This window comes from Athene noctua, chromosome 2 (genome assembly GCF_965140245.1).
Source record: "Athene noctua chromosome 2, bAthNoc1.hap1.1, whole genome shotgun sequence".
NCBI lineage: Eukaryota > Metazoa > Chordata > Aves > Strigiformes > Strigidae > Athene > Athene noctua.
In genome coordinates, this window is record NC_134038.1 from 105,639,299 (window position 1) to 105,661,805 (window position 22,507).

The window sequence follows — 22,507 nt, forward strand, 5'->3', positions numbered from 1 at the left end:
CAAAAGGACCTGGGGGTCCTGGTGCACACCAAGTTGGGTGTGAGCCAGTAATGTACCCTTATGGCAAAGAAGGGTAATGGTATCCTGGGCTGCATTAGGCTAAGTAGTGCCAGCAGGCTGAGGGAGGTGATCCTTCCCCTCTACTTAGCACTGGTGAGGCCACAACTTGGACTACTCTGTCCAGTTCTGGGCTCCATTCTACAGAGAGTCTAGCAAAGGGCCACAAAGGTGATTAAGGGGTTGGAGCATCTTTCTGATGAGGAAAGGCTGAGAGAGCTGGACTGTTCAGCCAGGAGAAAAGAAGGCTCAGGAGGAATATTATCAATGTATATAAATACCTGAAGGGAGAGTGCAAAGACATCAAGCCAGGCTCCCAGGAACCAGGCTCAGTGGTGCCCAGTGGTAGGACCAGAGGCAACTGAAACACAGGAGGTTCCCTCTAAACATCAGGAAACATTTTTTCACTCTGAGGGTGACCGAGCACCGTCACAGGTTGCCTAGGGAGATCTCCCTTCTTGGAGATATTCAGAAGCTACATAAACATGGTCCTCGGCCACTGGGTCTAGGTAGTCCTGCTTGAGCAGGGGGATTGGACCAGATGACCCTCAGAGGTCCCTTCCAACCTCAGCCATTCTGTGACTCTGTGTGACCTCTGTGAACTTCCTGATCAACAATAGAGACAGATTTCTTCTGAAAACAGAGATGTTTTCAGTATGAGCTTTTGGTCCTTATAGTCTCTTGTCTCTCTCTGAAAACGAAATCCTACCTGTTTTATTTTCCATGGTTAGTAATAGCAGCATTTTTTTTTTCCTTCTAAACTTTTATTCTGTGACAAATGATCAACAGTTCTTCATTATCTTCCCTTCACACTTTCTTAATCCCAGTGCCATCTGGACCAATTCATTCACCCAATTCCTCTCTTATCCTGCACAGAACACTTCTGGCCTATGCATTCAAGGTATATGCTTTACTGCATACCATACCTGTTTCTTTTGTTAAATCTAATCTAAGTAAATTGATTCCAGTGTATCTTTAACCCCTGCACGACACTTTCATCAAAACTAAAGACTGCCAGATGAAAGCAACTATTCTCATTTTGTTAGAAAGACTCAAACAAAGCATAGCACTTTAATGGGCCAGACCACTATTTAGTGACTACAGAAAATGGTAAATAACAAAACACCTTTATTAATTTTGAAGGAAAGACATTTAACTAATCTTTTAGTCATATCTGAGATTTATGGTTTTCAAAATATTAAATAAACCAAAACAAAAAAATACCAAGCCTCCGAAGCTACTTTACTCCTTTCATAAAAATGAACTCAGAAGTATAAACAGTTGCAGTATAATTGATACATCTTAGCTCTTGACATCTCAGGAGATATGCAAAGCAGAAATGTTCAAGGAGGTGACCAGACAATTAAGGGAGAATATGCCAAGATAATTTGATTGAAGGGTGTATGTGTGTATATATTTTTATGTCCAATCTACATTCTGACTTCTTTATGTGAAGGTATTGGAATTGAATTGAATTTTGAATTGAATAGAAATCTACTGAAAGAAAATATTTCCATCTCTTGGGGGGGGCGTAATAGGGTGGGAAGGGAATGTCTAATTTTTTATCCACTCTATATCTGGCAGAAGAATGTAGTTTTATTGATTGCAGTTGAAACGGGAAAAAAAAATCTCTTTATTCAACTCCATTAGTGAAATTTCCAGTCCAACTGGTAGATAATACTAAGGCATTTGTTATAAGCAGTCTTTAAAGAAATTGGTGGCTCTTGGCTTTCTAACAGGTCTTTAAGCATTAGCTAAAACTTTTCTACAGTAGTAAGAGGGATTGTATTAGCACCGTTCTGATTTTAGACCATTTTTATATGGCAATAACTCTACTAATTCAACTGCCATATTTAGAGAGGTTAGATTCGGAGCTGTATTTCTTAGAGGAGAAAAGAGATACTAAATACAGTCCCAAATTCCTTCATAAATATTTAATTGATGACAGTAAATGCAGTGCACATTTGCCTTTTTCTCTCTAAATTCTGAACTAATGGCATTTTTTGACTAATGAATGATAACAGTAAGTAAACACTCGGGTTTTCAATAAGTGTCCTGTTCTGAACATAGCTCCTTTCTGCAGTAGTTGCTTATGACTGAAAACACTAACTCTTACATCTGCTGGGGGATCTGCACTTACTAGGAGTAATTTACCTTAGTCAATATGAGCCAGAGCAAAGATGTATGAAATACCAGTTATTTGAGGTAACTGGGCTCATTTTGGCACAAGTGGACTAAGGAACACTTATATGTCCTCTAGGGGCTGGAGAATGAGTAAACTACATTAAAACAGCACTTAGAAGCAGCTGGAGTGAGATTATTGGAAGTAACCTTATCTACCAATACCGCCATAGCATCCTGCACAGCTGCCCATGTCCTTAAGTGAGACTTTCCAAAAGGGTGTAAGTGAGCTGGCTATCGGCTCTCCCGTACAGTCTCTTGATTCTTCTGCAGCAATCACCACTCACCATACTCAGCTTTACAGTGGAGATGATAAATTGTTCCCCTAAGAGCCAACATGAGTGACATCTCTCTATGAAATGGCACTAATAAGGGGAGAACAGAAATAGAAATGATTAAGGAGCAGGCGTGTTCTAAAGGGATTTTAATTATACCAATAAAACCAAGGTATGACATTAACATCATTACTGTAATTTGTTTTCACTTGTATTCTGCTGTACTTTTAATACTCCATTTAGTGTGCCATGATGGTTTAAAGCAGAAAAAAAAAATCTAGACAAGTCAGTACTTGTATGAAACTTGTACATAAATGACACTGCACATTAACTGCACCCTAAACAAAAGCATGCTCCCTGATAAAGCGTGTGTGAAAGTGTGTGTATGTTTACAGACCAGACTGCAATATTTGCAAACTTGGATACTTAAGCTTAAATTTAAGCCCCTGAGAAAGAAGCCACATTTTTTAAAGTGCCCACCTCCTATTACTTGACTATTTGACTCATTACTATATGAAAGTCAGGCTTTTAAGTAATGTAAGTAACTAATTTTGGCCTTCAGGTTCAGCGTTTTGAAAATATTCAGGCTTGTAAATGTGCAGATAGGCAGCTTGTGAATTTTTCCTCTCGATTGTCCAAACCTAAAGGTTTGTAAAAAATCTAATTGTGGGTCATATTCACATGCACAACATACACTTAACTCCTACACTTAATCAATAGATGGAGCAGTGTTCCTCTGGAGCAGGATGATCCCACATCCCAGGTGGATTACAAAGTCCCGAATACCGCTGTAGCAACTGTGTTCTTAAGAGGTGCAATATCACTCCACATTTTCATCTGAGAGATGGAGTTTCCTGTTCCATTTCCAAACTGCAGCTCTCTGATTTTATGTGCCATATCAGAAGACCCAGTGAAGGGGCACATTGCCTTTGCTCCTTCAAAAAAGTGAAACAAAACCAGAAAATACACCTGCTCACCCTTTTTGAAGGCTTTCAGTGATCAGTGCAGAGTCAAAGTTGAGAGCCACAAAGACCTAGCCAACAGGAAAAACTGGGCATGGGGACTTTAATGGAATTTAAATAAGTTTATCGTTACATTTACACACTTTCCCTTGGCACCTAACCTTAACCTACACAGGTTAGAACATTTTAGCTGAATTGTATTTTCAGTTGGCAAGTATTTGCCATTTTTAGACACAGGTCTACCAGCTGAGATAATTGAGATGAGCTGGCATAGAAGTTTACATTAGTGACTGACAACTTTCTTCCTAACTTTTCTTTGGAACACTGAACAGGAAAAGAGGAGAATATTGGGCTTTTTTACTATGGTTTATATGTGAAATTTCTAGGGTGTGGAAAAGCCACAGAAAGGTCTGAAAATTTCAAAATGAAGCAAATAGCATGTTGTAATATATTTTGCAAACGATAATGTAAACTGCACATAAACATAAGGAGGATTTTTAAAAATATATTCCCTGGTTGTGAAATTAGGGAATGTTTAGAGTCAAGCTGAGGGGACAAGAATAGGAATTTCTTTGTCTTCACCCAAAACCCTAAATTGTTTATTGTATTGAAAATGGTCAGTAGAATATGTAGCCTTTTTTGGTGGATTAAGGGTCAAAAATGAAAATGTCCAGCTGACTCTAGTTAATTTTTTCTCTGATTATTTTCATCCATTCCGTGCTTTCTTAGGCAATCTTCTGCAAATATGGACTTGACCTCTGCCTTTGTTGCCCAGCCTCCCATGCGCTGGTGAGATTCCAGCTGATCCCCACCCATGCGATGATAAACCTGTCAGTCAATGGTTTATGAGTACCTGGAGACATTGGATGGCAAGCTTTAAATCCTTCCCGTCTTAATCTGTGAAGCAGTGGGTTGTACAGTCCCAGTTCTTCCAAATACCCAAAGCCTTTACAATTCAATAGCCAAAACCTTAGAAACGTACCTAAATGAGCCTTATTATTTATAGGTGCTTACAACACTATCATTGTTTTCCAAGGGAAACAAAACAGCTTACTAGACATTTATCTTGAATTATTAGCATTATAAATTTGTGAAATCTTATTTTTAAATTCCTAATTGTTTATTTGCTGAAGTTACCCAAAGCTGATCTACATTTGTGAAACTTGACACTTTGGCCTCTGCAATTTCAATTTGGCATTATAAATTTCTTTTAATTAACCCTTGCTCCTAATTCTGAAAATTTAATCATTAAAATCTGAGAATGAAATGGAGAGAAGGTTGGATACTTGCATAAGGATACCTAAACAGTATGAAACTGTATTTCTGTACCTTTGCTGGGTAAAACTAAAATGGGTATAAGTCTAGGAAGTTAAATGAATATAATATCAAGGTAACTCAGCTATATAGATAAAATTATATTAGTGATGTAGCAAAGATCACTCTTACATATTGGTTCTTGAGAAAACTGAAACCAGTTAGATAATATCACTGAAAATCATTCTGCAGAGAGACTTTTTTTTGGAAAAAAAATTCTGCACAATACCCTTAAGATTTAGACCATTTGTATTAGCAAAACTGAAGAACTTGCTCTATGATCAGCTAAACCAATTATATTTTTTCTCACAGATTTGTATTTTTGTTCACTAAAACTCTACTTTTCCTACAACTGTAGCAATAATGCCAGTGTTTTCATATGTTTTAAGAGACATCTCTCATTCTTTAGTTAGTCCTAGATTACTCATGTTGATTGGCTGGACAGGTCATATTGTTCATACATGCTGATTAACAGGTACTGTCAAATACTGTGTCATGGCTGAATTTCACCTTTTTTCATTGCAGACACCAAAACTTGAAATTTAGGTTTTTTGAGAGCTGCCCTACTTTCAAGCTGGGCTGAAAATGTGTGTTGCAACCATTTTGCATTTGTTGTAAAAATTATTTGAGGGATTTTGTTGGACAGATGAATGTACCTAAAATAGTCATACTCTCTTTCTAACAGCTAATAAAAACAGTAAGCAAAATATTTAATCTGTTATCCCTGGTTTAACTTCGAAGATGAGAGTTTTTCACAGCAAATTATTTGTTTTTCACATCAAATGGGCTTTTAAGATGATATTCTGTAGACACAATTAATCCTAAAAATTTCCAGCTTAAAGGAATGTGTACATATGAACAACTGTCCTGATTTGGTAACCTTTAACTACTACCTAATTTCAGACTTCCTCAAATCAGAAGTTACTATCCAAAATTAATACTAAGGTGACTTGTGTGAGACTGGCCTTTATCCAGTTACTGGCAGATACAGCCAAGTCGGAATACCCATTACCCATTACCAACTGGTAGGCTGACTCACGAAGAAGAATGAAAGGACCTGGTGATAGGGCATTAAATTAATCCTCAGTGATGGTGTCCACAAAATGGGGTTGAGATGCCATAGCTGTGTGAGTAAAGTTCATTCAGGTTAATGTAGTTTTACACTAATTTGTTGTTGATACATTTCATATATCTTTTCCAAACAGATTCAGTAGGAAATAGAAATATTTCAATGTAAAGTGTGTTTTACGAGAAGAAAGGTCTGTTATTTGTAGCTCTATATTCAGCTGATACCAGATTGCTCAGTCTGCATCAGTTCCACTGCTCATGAACAAATGGAATACCCAATATATTGATTTTACAGTTTTAAAAGAAAATATGCTTCAGTTGTTTGTGGAAAGGTACAAGTGATAGCAAATGTCAAGAATTTTAGAAACTTGGTTTGGATAGTGTTACAACATTTATCCCTTGGGGAACCTAGTTGAGAGACTGGGTTAAAAGTTATCCTGAGACACATCTCATTTATGCTGGAATAATATTTCCAATATACTTACAGCACCATAAATACTTTGAAAGAGGGATGAATTTCCATTAGTGAAAAAATAAAAAGCTTTGCCTACACAGAGGAGGATAAATTTCAATCTCCCCTCCTTACCTCGCCTTTACAAGACGTTACCACTAAAGGAAAATGTGCACAACTTGTGGATATCAACACCAACCCACAGATTCAGTAGCTGAAATCAGTGAGCAGAATAATTTAAAGGTGTGTAAGCTCAAAACCACCTCCTCTTGCCCACCTCCTTGTGTAGCCTTCAGGCAGATGCCATGGTAGGAAGGGAAAGAGCATGGAGGTGGCTTTGGTCTGCTCCCCTGGAGGCTGTCGGCTTAGGCACGTTGCGTTTACTCCTTTGCCTGTTACACTGTAGGGAGACAAGGGTGACTGAGCTACTTCTGCTTTCTGCGTTTGCTCTTCAGTCTGAAAATGTCAGAATGATTAAATTGGCAACACCAACTTTTGCAGTTTGAGCAGGAAATCTCACAGTACTTGATGCTGTATTTGAAAATGTCCATTCCTCTAGGCAAGTGACTAAACAAGACTGTCTTTATTAAAAAGAGGAGAAAGGCAGAAATAGATATCGAATTTCATGGTTTGGTGAAATGTCCTGAAGGAATTCTGGAGGCTCTGAAACTGAAGGCAAACAACTCCACGTTCTTTTGCTTTTCAGCTTGCCTCAATCCCATAATATGTCCAAAGAGCTTGACTCACAAGTTTTACACATTTAAAATAAGCGATTTGGATAAGAATTTGCACCGAATATGGAGAATGCATAGCAAAAAGGTAAATCAAAAGACAGCCAAGTTGTAATACTTATCAAGAGAACGTGATAGAAAAGTCTTCAGTGGCTTTTTCCGCTGCAGCAGCTACAGAAGGACTCCCTGCAATGCCTCTTGAAAGCAAAGGCAGAATAAAGAGCAGGAAAAAACATGCCAACTTCTCCCTATGTGGAAAGATGGAGCTAGGGGAGATCTAAGACCTCTTACTCTGCCCAGTCAAAAAGCGGGCTGCCCTAACTCATACCAATGCCTTATGTAATGTAGAAGGCAGCAGCATGTCCTTGTATTCAGTGAAAATGGTAGAGTCTGGTCTTGTTTTTTCCCCTTTCTGCAGCCACATCACACTGTCAAGCTCCCTGTCAGCCTTTGGTTGACTAATTTATCCTGTTTCATATGCTTTCTTTCACCTCTAGCTGATAAACATCCAGTTTTTAGAAAATGCTTTTGTCAGCAGTTACTAAGTGGATGCCTGTGTGCTTTGTACTATGTAAATCCATTGCTGCTGTTCTGTCATAGAGGTCTTAGAGCTCATATTTTCTGTGTAGTAGGTTAGTCCTCAGCAGTATCTTAATTTTGCGGACAGCTTGAATCTCATGAACGTACACTTTGTTCTCTTACTAATGACAATGCTGTGTAGGATCAGTCCTAAGACTGATGGGTATGCAATGCCACTAGTAATAATTTCATTTTGAGGACTTCCTTTTCAATATATGCCCACCTTAGCCTTCTGCTTAATTTTTGCCTTATCTATCTTCCAGTTCCTGTATTAACACCCTTCCTGAACTCCTTAAATAATATTGTCCTGTATGGTAAAGTACCAAACGATTTACCATAATCTGCACGCTTAGAAACATGACATTTACTCTTATTTTACAAGAAAGTTATCTTGTCTAATGTAAATTATGTCAGACTAACCTAGTATGCACCTATGATAAAGAAAACCACACTACAGTTTAGCTCTCTTTCCATTTGCCTCCACAGCTCATTGTTCTTGACTTTAAAAACCTGTGCTAAGGGCTTCTATAGGGGTGACTAAACTAATGGAGATGCAGCCACCTAGATCACTTCACCAGTTCCTTCTGCAAAATAAAATCTGTAATTAGATACGCTATCTCCAGTCAGAGGGCAGGTTTTCTCATCTTCACACCACACATTCCAAAAACAATAGTAATTGAAAATGTCTGCTACTGAACTTGCAATTTCATGTGTGCTTCTTTTCACTGGTCCCTTTTTCACTCCCTTTACTTCTTCCTTCATTTCACCAGTCAGCAGTCCAAACTCGGGTTTTACTTTGAATATGGTAATTAAATTACCATACCTACTCTCATTCCTGATTAGGTACCCTGTCATTACCCTCATAATCTTAATTTCTACTGAAAACTAAAGTATTAATTTATTATTTTAGTATATATTATAGTATTAATTTAGTATAATATAGGACATTCTCTTACTCATCTTTAATCATCTTTCTCTTCTCAGACTGTCTTTCTTTCCTTGCTCCTGTCCTGTATAGCTAGTGAAGACATCATTAGCATTTGTGTTTGTTTTCCTTCCAAGGTAAAACTTAATCAGCCTTTTAACTAAATTTCTTGATATTTTTTTTCCTAACCTTCACACTCTTTTTGTGCTCCAGTTCTGTCTGTTAAAACATCCTGGCTGTTGTATTTATTTATTTTAGTAGGTCTTTAGCCCATTTCTTGCAAGACTGTCTCTGGGTAGCAGTGGCACTTAGACCTCGTGTAATTCTGCTTGTATTCAAATCCATAAACTGCTCTTCTTAGTCAGTCTCACCAATTTCTACCCAGTTTCTCACAATTTTTCCTACAAATCTGAAAATCTGGTTTTATGTCATATAATCCAAAGTGGTCTGATTCAATCACTTCAGTCTAACATTATCTCCTACAACCAGGTCTTTTATAAGGTACTTGTTGCTTTCCGAAATAAGTTTAGTATGGAATCCTGTTAGCTCATTGTGGTGGGTTGACCTCAGGCAGCAGCTAAAGCATCCACCCACTCAACATTATATAGTATAGAATATCCCTTTGGACATTTTGGGTCAGCTGTGCTGGCTGTGTCCCGTTCCAGCCTCTTGCCCTCCTCTTGCCCTACTTGTTTGGGGGTGCAGAGGAGGAAAAACCTTGATGCTGTGTAAGCACTGCTCAGCAATAGCCAAAACACTGGTTGTGTTACCAACAGTGGTTTAAACTCAAAGTCAAAACACAGCACTATATGGGCTGTTATGAAGAAAATTAACTCATTCCCAGCCAGAACCATTATGTTCATTAACAGAGAAATCAATCAGCTGTCATATTCAACATTTGTGATCCTAGCATGTTCAGGTTTTTTAGAATTGCCATATCCCACATCTTTCAATTATGTGACACTCATGGCTTCTGGCTTTGTAAGTTTTGTAAGTTCTTTAGGGATGAGAAAGAATAATATGGACAAATAAAACCCTAAATGTCCCAAGATACCAAGGCAAATGTTAAAAATTAATATCTGACGATTTTTTAATATGTCTGTTTTCAAACCTGTCTCATCATGTTGTGGGTTCTTGAATTTTAGACATATAACATTGCACCAGGGTTAATTTGATCTCACGTCATGTCACATTTTATTTTATGGACATTTCGTGAAGCACACCACAATCTGTGCAGATTATTCTGTTGGACAGCAGCCTCTCCCTTTAATGCTTTAACTAGTTTAAGTATAGGAGGGTTGGATGTATCTATGATCTATTACTTCTCCCCTATCATGTGCCATGGAGAATGTGCTTTGCAACACTGTGCTAAGAGCATAAAGGATCTTTACCACCTTCCACTCCCTCAGATGAATATTTAAATCTCAGACCAACAAGTTGTCAGTATTATTTTGGTAGTAAAAAGAATAAGGAGGATACTTATCTCTAATGGCAAACTTGCCAGTGACAGCTATGTTAAAAAAATGTAACTTTTCACAGCCAAGAAAAACAGGGCATATCACTCATTTTGCACCATTATTTAAAAGTTATTTGGTCTTTTGCTTTATATTTCTGTAAGTCCACATAGTGTATGCTGATTCATAAAAGCTTCATCTGTGTTAGAAGCTTTTATCATGTTCTCTTTGTGATATATTGTGCTTCTTTTATTAAGGACATTGCATCTTGAAAGCCAAGGTTATCTGTGTCATCTGGATGCTCAGAATTATCAGTAAATTTCTGTGTTTCACTGCTGTTAAGGGACTTGCTCTTGAATGGAGCAAGAAAGGACCAAGAAAATGTGCTATAGCTTTTCAGTCTGAACCATTACTGTAACAGTTAAAGAGATGCCTTTGTACTAACGTTAATGACTCAGGAGCCTCTGTGTACACAGCTGTTAAATTCTGTCATTACTTGTAAAATTAAAATCCTTAAGCATTTTTTAAGATCTCACTGAAAATAATGTAGAAATTTTCCAGATCTTCCTTCTTTCTCCATCACCTGCACTCACACTTAGTCAAGTTTCAGATCTCTTCAGCAGCAATGAAATCAAATGGCAGTGATGCAAATACTGTTTTGTTTATCTGTTCCTATAAAAGAAATAATATTATATAGACATGGAGTTCAAAACAGGAAATGCAGATGGTGCAAAGGCAAATGGTACAATGCTGCCATAAGTTTGTGAGAAACACAAAAAATATTATTTTCAAGACATCTGATAGTGGGAGTTCTGTGTTCTGTTGTCCTTAATTGCACTGAGTCTTAATGATGCTTGTGTCCTTAATTGCTTTTCTCTTACTCCAAATCACCCCACTCATTTCAACAAGACTACTTTGGGATTCACTACTGTTCAGTAAAAGGTGGAGTATTACAATTTGGCCCTAATTTAGTAACCATTTAGTTAAATGTATGCATTTTGAATGATAGCTATGGATCTCCATTTACAAGCACAAACTGATAATATTTCATTTTACAACGATAATAGTAATTTAATTTCAGTTATAATATTAGTTCAGATCATATTCATTTGATGATGTCCACTAAAAAAGTCATTACTGCTGTGGAAGTAGTAGAAAAATAAAGACCATTTGATTCAATTAGTTATACATTCTCAATGTGTAGCACTGCTTGCTTGTAATAATTTTTCATTTACTTGGTTTGTCAACATCTTGTCTACGAGTCAGAACCAGAATCTGATTTTAGGTATCAAGAGACTGATGCTCTTGCCTACTGCCACAGAGATGTCTAGTCCTGTCCTGCCACTGATTTTGAAGCAGACCTTTCCAGTAAATACATTATCTGTATATAAGAGAAGGAGATACTCTGTGTGACTCCATTACTGTGACAAATTATTATACTATCCCAAAGCGTTTCTCTTAAGAAAAGTAGTTACCAGGTACTCTCAGTTAACTTCACGGTAGTGCTCTGGATCTTCTAAGTAATTTTGCGTATTGTGTTTTGAGGGGTATTTTTTGCTTCTAAATTTTTAAGAAACAGACTCATCTTGCAACTGTAACTTGCCACTTGAACTTTGTCTTTGAACTTCATGCCAGCACAGTTTGACTTACAGGAACAGTGAAAAGAAGGTGTAATCCATCATAGATGACAGCCATTTGTTTTAAATCAAAGCTCTCTAATTTTAGCAATAAGCCTAAATGTTGAAATAAACAAAAACAGTGATATTTTTCCTTAAAAGTGGTTAAGATACCACAAAGCTACCAATTTGACCAATCTTTCAGTCTCCAGAGTACAGATTTCAAAGAGGGATGAAGTTAGATGACTTCATGCAATTTTCAGATAGAGAAATCATTAAGGTCAGGACAAGTCTAAATATAACACTTGATCCACAGCCTGTTCAGAAGTAGAATTATGATGAGTTTACTGTTCTCTCTGCCACTATTTATCTCCCCACTTCAGAGCACATAACAATGTAATAAAATAATAGACAATCTGTGAATAAAGAACTTGGCATGTGGTTGTGCATTTTGAAAAGAAATCGTAACTCCTTTAGAGGTTCCTAGCTATGATTTTGTTTTGTCATTTATTAATGCTTTGCTTCTAGGGTAATCCACATGCAAATGGAACAATAAACAAAGAACCTTCTATGCCAAGGAAGCATATTAAAGTAAGTCTTCAGAGAGTCATATTATACTGTTGGAGAAAACAGCCCTGAGTCAGCAGTCTCTCCTTTCCTTTTCCCCCACCTTCCCTCCCTTTTTCACTCTGGCAGCAAACAAAAACTATTTCAGCATGTTATACAAAATGTATAGAATCTATGTGATCATTTCAGTATTGCTGTATACCAGCCATGAAAGCTTATTGATAGCATCCCCAGACACTTCCTAAGCTATTCAAAAATTATCATCTGTCTTCCTCACTTTCAATCTGATTAGCCCTTAAAAGGTGTTATGCTAAAAAAAAAAAAAAAAAAAAAAAAAAAGCGCTGCACTTTCCAGAAAGACAAGTTTGTCTGCTTTGGTTCTCTGAGAATTGCCCACCAGTTTAACTTACATGCTCCTTTATGTCGCTCTTCTGTTAAGAGTCTTTCCTGTATCCCAGAAGGTAGGAGAGTAATGCAGATAGCATCTACTTTTGACTCAATGGCCAAATTGAGAGGCAATGTATAAGTGGATGCAAGATCCATATCAGTGAGTGGATGCAAGGTTTAGGGATTCTTACCAAGCCCAAGCAAGTTTAAGCTAGTTTAATTTAAATGCTGAGCGTGGCAGAAGAAGGTGCTATACCAGGTTAGATTCCCTGGGACTAACTGAGGCCTGATCCAAAATTCAAAGGCTTAATGGCCTTTGAAGATCTTGGATACCCACCTGAACCTAGTGATGTGGTTAGCTGCCAAAATTGGTAAGCTGTCATTGCTGGCTGATATTTTCAGATGTGGTCAAGTAAACAGCTTGATTTCTAGAAGTGTTCAGTACTCATTGCCCCTCAAGACTTGGTGACTCTGTAGCTGTATTATATATATATATATATATATATATATATATATATATATCTGTAGGCTGTTCCTTAGTACTCAGGCTTAAAGAATTCATTCACACCGCACACTGTTTTCTGCTAAAACCAAGCAACACTCAAGTATATGAATGAACTTTACACATAAGATTTATATGCACAATAATTCATTCAACCCTTTTTCTCCCCTCTTTTCGCCTTCTCCTCTGATGGATTCTAGACCCACTAATTGTTTTGGAGGTTGAAGATTTCTAAGCACAGGTGAAGACTAGCATGGATGACAGCACTGATAGCTTTCCACATGTCTCTACCAAGATACCACATTATTGTGATAAGAGAACAGTCAAGTTTTTCTGCCCATGTGACCAGGAGCCTTTGCTGAGATTGTCAACAAGGTTGCCAATTAGAAACAATTGTGACATTTTGTTCATGTGTGTGATGCAAGACCTGCTGACTAGGAGTTGCTGAAACCACCATCTCATTTCACAATATTTAAACAGTAAATTACCATACCTAGCATTTTTGTCAACAAGATGAGGGATTGATTGATTGGGTGTGTACATCCTGCATAGTGATTATTGTCAGCCATAACTCTTCAACCTGTAACAGGGTGAATGCTGCTTTTAGTTTACAAGGATGTCAAGACACTTGCAGACAAAATATTCAGGTAAGACTGGCTGTGCTCACCTTGAGTGATCCACTTGTACTCTTTCAGACCTCCTGTGTGCAATAAATAGTGATTAATGCACAGGCTGTGTGAAAAAAAAAGGCATGACAAGAAGGGAGTGGAGAAAAAAAAGAAGAAAAGTGCTGGCAGGCACAAAAGTGAGAATGAAAAACTGAAAGCTGACTTGTACTCTGCATGAAAAACATTTCTACCCTTTACTGTGCCTATGAAAATGCAAGGGGATTGCAACAATGCTACATGGCAAAGGGTTAGTATTTGTGGAATAGAAGGTAGTCTTAGAGTGAGCAGATAAGTGTATCAAAGTATATGTCGGAGTAGAGCATCCTCAAATCCCTTGATACTGAGCTACTGGTGGTGTATATGCATTAAAATCAGTCAATATACTGCATATATTATATTCGTGATGTTGCAAAGGAGTGTCTACCATTTGGAGAGTTCTTTTTCAATCATTACTTGCTTTGTGGCACTCTGTCAGAGGTCTGATTGCTAACCAAAACCCATGATCTGTAAGGACATTTGCAATATTGACAGTTTTTTCTCTCAAACACCTGGATGAAACTGGCAAGCACATACAGTCATTTCTGCTGTTTGTGTGTTGTTTTGTTTTGTTTTTTTTTTTTCTCCTCCTGGGCCACTAATCTCTTATCTTAGTAAAGACCCTACACCTCACCTTAGACTTCTCCCCCTTTTCCTTAGCCATGCTGCAATGAGAAGAACATTTAAGACCTATTTTTAGCACATTTATTCTAAATATATGCTGATCTTTCACCACGCATTTGTAAGAATTGCTTGACTTTGCAACTCTTCACATCAGAAAAAATAATGCCACATCTAGTTCCTTCCATTTTTTTGTTTTATTTCAGTATAAATTACACAACTTCCTCTACAATGCAAGGGCATCTTCCCCACAATTTTTCTATTCCATTTTCACTTTTCTGCTTTTCTTTGGTGGCTCATATGATTGCCTACAGGAATTCACTACGGCCACAACATCCTTCTGGAGCAAACTGCGATCACAGCACTACTCTTGAAACACTAGAGGTTGCTAAAGCCTGTGTTTGTTCATTGAGTTTTCCCGAGTGAAACAACATCATAGATCTTACTGAATTGAAGTTATGGTAGGAAAATTCCTCCTACTCTAAACATACCTAAACTAGCACTAGACAATGAATTCTCTGAATTCTCTTGCTCCTCAACTGTCAACAAAATGCACAACAAAAGATCCTGTTCCAGTGTGTAAAAGGCATCTATGATAAATACAGGATATGTAGGATACAGGAAATTGAGGATAAAAGCAGGATCAAGGATTTAATCTTTAGGATCTATTTACACTTTGCCAGACAAGAAAGTTTCAGACTTAAGAATAGTTGGGTGTCTTGTTTTAAAATACGTATTTTAAGAATACTGGCAGAAAAAAGGGTATATCTATATTTTAAAAGGTATTTTAAAAGTTACATAAAGTAACAATTTTATGTAAGACCAGATACATATACTGTATACACGAGATTGTGCCTCATGTCAGACATCTCCACATGATACTTCTCCAGATGGATTTTTGAATCTTATACTGTAGGCTTCTCTTTGGGTTGAAGAGTACCTCCTGTGAAAAACTGAGCTATTTAGTGGTGATTTAAGTATGTTTCCTACTCTTGTACGTGCAATCCTTTAGTTAACAAAGGGCAGCCAACCGCTTTCTATTACTGTTCTTCTGATCAGCAAAATCCGTGCATGTTGATTGCCTGACAAGGGGAGACTGTACTGAAGCACTGCCCATGACCATGGTAATCAATTTTCACAGCTGCATGAGAATCTTAACTGGAGTAGTTTTGTTCTCTAGTGTCCCAGCTCCTGGAGTCAAGTTATTAGGCCAGGAACTCATATTATGTTCTCTTGAAAAAAAGACTGAGTAGCCAAAAAATTATAATGTGACACATACCTGCCATGCCCCTCAAAATGAAAAACAAACAGAAAGACACCCAGATGGGTTATTTTTAGTAACTGCATGGCTTCATAGGCTTAATTTATAAGTAGTGAACACTTGGGGCTGCCAATCTGTGAATAGTCTTTGGAGGAGCTGCTTGGGCCCCTTTCCAACCTCTCTTCCTGACAGGAATTTCTATGACAGGGGTAGGGAGCCTATAATGAAAACGCCCTGACATCTGGGCTGGGGGAAGCTAACAGGCTGCCTTTGTTCCTAGCAATTCCAGTGGTTTCCAGTACAGCCCAAAGTCCCTCAGAATATTCTTGTTTCAGGAAGGGAAAGCAATACCATGAGAAGAGATCCTGAGCATGGTAGCAAACACTGGCCCCCACTTCCAGGAGGATACACATGCAGGGGAATGGCAGGGCCAGCTGGCTGGACAAGGCCCTCAGTGTGGTGGGCAGGATGTCCCACGTGATGACATCAGATTGGAAGGTTGCCCAGCTTGTGTGAACCCATCACATAGCTTCTGAGCAATAGCATGGGCTATATTTAGAGAGGGAGAATAATAGATGAGACATATGGTGCCTGGTTCTCCTTCAATCTCAAGCCTACTCGTATACACGAACAGACTCCCATTGATTTCAATGACTAAGACTCCGCCATTTCAGCAGCAGTAACATGACTGACTTTACAATGCTAATAGACATGAAGTTCAGCCTAAGTAAAAAGCACGCAGTTTTGTTCTGTGGGCAACGGATGCTTTAAAATAAAGGGGAAAAGAGCAACAGGGGAAAGAGCAACTGTCTTAGCTCTCCCCTTCCTGCAAGGGCCTGTTAACACATTGTAAGCCTTTTCTGCTTGACTAAGATGTCGCTGAACTTCAACAAAATTTATTTTATAAATAAACTTTGTTACTATGGTTGGTCAGAGTTGAGTCTCTGGTCAGAGACTAAAGCAAAGTCCTTTTGATGGGTTAGACATTCTTTGCACTTTAAACCTACGTAGTTGGAGAAAGAAAAGTTGAAAGCATCTTGGGCTGAGCCCAACTCCTTGTCTTACAAGAGCTATGGAAAGCAGTGCAAAATTATTTACAATGCAAATGAAAATCAATTTGAGCCTGTTCCTTGGGCATTATGTGAAACAGACCCTGCTTTGTAATGCTGATCTCTGTATAGTCATAAAACAGAGATTTATTTGCTTCTCATCTCCAGCAATTAACTGCTACAGATGTCAGACAATTACGCTGAATGAGTGTGCTGCGCCTTCCTTAGTTTTCTTCTTTTGTCTGAGTTGCTGATTTTGAAAGCTGCCCAGCTATCGAAACTCCACTTAAAGTGCCTAAGATCAGAAACAAGCCCAGGGCAGCAACATGGTATGGTACTGGAATAACTAAAGCATTTGTTGACTCATGACCCATCTAGATCAGAAGCCCTCAAGAGTGTTTTATGCTAAAATAAATAAATAGATCTCTGAAGTTAACTGATTGCTCTGTGCAGAGCAGACTCAACACTTCGTGTAACATTTGCCTCAACAGCACAAAAGCAGGCAGAGAGCTGCCCTGCAGCTCTGCTGTTCCAGACAGAGGAGAATCCAAGCAGGGCTATGCCTACTCCCTACCACCTGCTCTCCCCACCTTGTCTGAAGAAGACATGTCAGCACAGGGCAGAAAGCACAGCCTTAGGCTTCTTTGAATTATAGAGAGGGCTAAACAGTCCCCAGCTGGCCCAGGATCAGAGGAATGGACTTAAGTTGCTTAAAGCCACCTTTCTCACTGCTTTTCAGCTGTGCAGAGGGTGAAATAGGTTTGGTAGTTATCCTTAAACACAGCTTGGGATTCATTCCCTGACTCCTTATGTCATGATGTACTTTCTGTGACCTGGCTAACAAGGAAATCCAGTGGTGCTCTACATGTCTTAATATGTTCCCTTGCTAAGCCTTCAACTGTTCTTCACTTCATGCTGCACTGATACCAATTCTCAATTAAAACAGAGTGAGCCCAAAATTCATAGTAGTAATTTTAATTTAACAAGGCATAGGGTTTTGTTCATCTTAGGGCACAGTTCATACCTTCTCGATTTGGAAGACACCAAGCATAGGCTACAGACATTTGCAGCAAACAATGACAAGCCATTATCATCTTGTAGCTACAACAAAGTGGCCTTGTTTATTTTGCAGTTCCACACATTCATACATTTTAAATATTGAAGCCTTGATGTGAACAGTACACTTCAGTGATGGAGGATCAGTCCCTTTGAGAGAAGAAATCACTTTTCTAGGCATTGATTTCTGGGCTATGGTATAGAATGTCTCACTTGAAGTCCTTCAGGGGAGTACTAGCTGCAAAGCATTCCCTATGGTGGCTGCAAAGAGAACGCAATGATTTTAGCGATTCACAATAGTTTCACACACTTTGATACTCGTGGGAGAATTTAACTTTTTTAGGCTATGGTGAATTGCTGATGAAGTAATTTTGAGAGGTCCTTGTGTTGGATTCTGTTTCATGTAATGCAAATAGAAAATGCAATACAGAGTCCCAGTCATGGTTTAAAGCTATTTAAAAGTTATTTAAAAATTCTTAATCTGCTACTTTGAGTCCAAAAGAATTTATTTCTGAGTGGCCATGGCACTTCTGTATTGCTCTGTAAGTGAGCATTTATCTCAAGAGGTTTAAGATGGTCTAGCCTTTTTACTCATTGCTATGAGATCACTGTCCTTAGATGTCACTGCCTTTCCTGATGTACAGGCTTGGGACAATATTCTTTCTGTTTCATCTTCTCACTCTTTTACCTTGGATCATTCTTTCCCTGTATGCAGATCTCCACAAACTCTGACACATTTTGTCTTCTGTTTTAAACTACAGCATAGCATCACTGATCAGTTAGAGCTGGCCCAAAAGTTATTTTTTTACCATTTTCTTCAGGCACTATTTGCCATGATCTCAACGGGTCTGCACAGAGGCATTGGACTTGCTCAGATTCTGGAGAAAGCATCCATGCAGGCATCCTCAGTGAAAAGGAGTAATCCCATCTATCACAGACTAATTACTGAGCACAGAGAAAAGAGTAAGTATCTAAGGTCAGCCTAGAGGAACCACAGTCAGTGCCCTCTGCCTCCTAGGGAGCCTGGCTGCAGCCTGAGCTGGGCGATTTCAGATACCAGGTGGATTCCTGCATAGTATTGGGGACCATATTTTATGTAATGACAATAGACACCCCTCTTGAGAAAGTGTAAAGCATGTGGACAGTGCTCAGACCACTGCATCTGACTGGGCCAAAGTCAGAAAGTGGATGGAGACAAGTAATTTTCTGGGAACACAGAATTCTTGAATTGCTGGAAACTACTCCCAATTTGTGGATCTATGCTTCCCAACTCACCCTGAAAGGCTGACACACATGGCCAACCTCATCATGCCGGTAAACCTGTCTCCAGGTACCTCTATGCTCCGGAATGTGATGCATCTTCCAAACTCATACTTGAACCAGATGGTAGCAATTTTCAGAATGCAGTTGCTGCCACTGACAATGAATCAGACATTTGTTACTCTAAAGAGATTTTAATAAAAAGAGCAATGGCCTTTATCCATCTCCTTGGCAGCTTCCAGAAAACAGGTAAGTGTGAATCATGCTTCTAATCTCAGCTATTTCATTAGGAATTAAAGAAGTGAGCATGAGCCAGGGAAATAGCACCACCTTTATTTGTAACTGCACAAGTATGATTCCATGGCATCTACAAATATAATGTGAAATAAAAGCATCAGACTGTACTTGTTTGGAGGTCCCTTGGCTTGAAGGGGAAATATCTCTGACTGGAAATGGGATGGATTGGTTTCTCACTACCCAGAGGATTTATTGTCTTCAGTTGGCCATCTCACCATCCCAAGGACCATGTCTACACATCCTGTCCTCTCGTCACCTGCCTTCTCCACATTGCAGATTCTTATTCCCCAGGCACAGTGGTGACTCCCAGTAACCTTTTAAAATCAGCAAGACATCTTCCTTGGGAATCATCCCCACAAGGCAGCACAGTTAACATTCCTATGCATAAGCATAGTAACAAGCAAAATAAATGAACTAAAGTGGACACAATACACTCTGGGATTAGGGGCATTAGTCCCTTGATGAATGCTAGTTTGAACAGGAATTGTTATGCTAATTTGGAAAGGGTATGATTGGGGGTTCACATGAAATCTGGGTTGAACTTGCACTGACACAGATGGCAGGAATACTTAGATCCAGTATTAAAGATCATGGAGACACAGTCTCATTGTCATCTCTTCTTTGGAAATATGGAAATCTTTGAAAGGGAAGCTAAACACAACACAGATGTCTTCATGTTGCAAGCCAAAAAAAAAGTTTGAAAAGTCTGACATTTTTAAAAAGAATGACTGTGAGTTCACATATACAGCAGAAATACAGACAAACCAGAACACATAAGCATGTCTTCACATGCTCATTGTTGCTAGCAGAGAGATCTTAAAGATACTGTCCTGAAGGATCTGCAGTATTTACAACATATCTGATAGCTGGACTTGTGCCAGTGGTGCTCGCCTGTTGTATAAATAACACAATTTCCAAGACTAAGCAAAATTTGTCATAGTGGATAAAACAATGTAGAAGGTTTTCCTCTATTCTTGACAAATAGGCACTTAAAACTTCTAAGTTTGTGGCAATACTGTTTTTCAGTGTTCCTGATGATATGTAATTAAATGAACCAAATTAAGTGTATCGTGCTAGGGCAGTATACCTAGACAGAGTATTTTAGCAAGTTAATTAGATACATGATAGGAAAGCATTCTATACAGTTGTTTTGCAGGAATACTTTATTCAAAACTATGTATGAGCTGAATGGATAGATTTTAATCTAGTATGTCAAATTCACTCTTCTCAAAGGGCAAAATTACAATATTCACCTATAGATGAAAAAGGAGTTTGAAAGAGAAGCATTAAAAGTTGGAAACTTAAGTAAGTCAGTGATATTAAATTAGCTATGGACAAAGCCCTCAAGGCCTGTTTGGTACCAGGTGAAATAAAATACCCAAAATCTACCACTCTTACTTCCTGGCAGTTGTCCTCTTCCCACAGCAATCTCTCCTACTCCTTCCTATACCGTCTTGCCTCTCTCCTTCTCCCTGAATTTAAGTGGACTCAACAGCAGCAAAGAGTGTGAGCAGGAGGTAATTGCCAAGATGTGGCACAGACATGGTCAAAGGAGGCTCTGTAAGGTCCCTAATCAGACCATGTGAAATTTTCCTGACAAAATTCTCCTGAGCTTTCCACGTGTCCTCTTGACACAATTTAGGCACTCCTAAATGCTTTGAAGTAATATTAACTTGTATGGGTAAAAATAACACCTCTCTGGGGCAGATAGTAAATCTCTTTCAATAGAGAATAGCTGTTTGGGGATGGGTCTGCCTTCATGGTAGCATTCCTCAGGTTGTAGAAATTCTTTGTCTGGACAGGTAGAAAGCTTCTAGGGTAAGAAACTGCTAGTTTTAAGGTTTTTTCACAAGCTGAAAAGCAGAAAAATGAGTTTGTGCATCCTAGTTACCGATGTTTTCTATGCAATTCAAAGCAGTGCAGGCTTCCAAAATCTCATTGGAAAGAATTTTTAGAAAACCTCTGTGGTCTTTACCCTACAAAACACATCAAAAAACACTACAATAATGTTGGATTACCATGAATACCTACACTTAAGTTAGGCAACCTGTTTCAATGTTTCCTCTCCAATACCTGTTCCTCAAGAGCCCATAAAGTAACATATCCAGATTCAGGCCTGTGAACCAAAAGAAAATCTTCACCTTGCAAAAAAAATATACAATTTCCACTATGCACTTTCATGCCAAGGCAAGTTGGGGAGGTAGTAATGGGCTCTAATAGGCACTCCCTGAAACTGCTACATACTTTACCTTCAGCCAAGCAGCATTCAGAAGATGTGACATTCTTTTTCTTCCCTGGAAAACAAAAGAGAACATCAAAGAAATTACTTTCCGTCTGATCCTCTTAATATCAGTAATTTGCTGGTTTGACATCATAGAAGAGTGAGCACAGGGGATCTTTGACAAAGAGAACCATATCCCCTCCATGAAGAGCACAGCCTGCAAGTCAGCACAACACCAGTAGAGCGGGGTGAGCACAGGGCTGGGGTGTGGACGCTGAAAGCTGGAATGCTGTGTGGAGCAGGTGGGCCCCTGGGAGCTTTAAAGTGAGTGGGAGGAAGGGGTTGACAGAAGATTTTTTGGGAGGCTTTTTTTGCTGTTTTTATTGTTGTTGTTGTTGTTTGCCCTCCCCCAAGCCAACTGGGCAACACAGAGCAAGATGCAAGCTTTGGAGTGTGTGTGAAGGGTGAAAATGGAGCAGATAAAGAACAGGCTCCTGCCTCAGGTAGGAGAGGTGTTGGCACCCTGGGGAATATGAGAGAAGAAATGTAAACAAAAGGCACAGTTGTGCAAAGCCTTGGAACTGAAACAAGCATGTAGCTCATCTTTGATGCCCCAGGTAAGTGAAAACTAGTTCAAGTTCTTAGTGCAATAATACCTTGCTCATGTTATGCATGCTGGCCCTGTACTACAGTCTTCCTCAAGTAGACATTATTCCCTTTTGCTTCTGAGAAGCCCATTAATATATATGGAGTGAATACAAATGTCACTGTTCACAAATCCTCTGTTAGAGAACTGTGGTCATTATTAACAAAGGAAGCATTGGTGGGCTTAGCAGTTAGGAGGGGGACAAAGTTCTTCACACTGTTTTATGTGACAAGAGGAGCATATTTCTCCAGAATTGCTCTTTATAGTTCTTGGCAACAAAATGAATTTGAAAATTATACCAGTGAAGTTACAAGCTTGTTAAA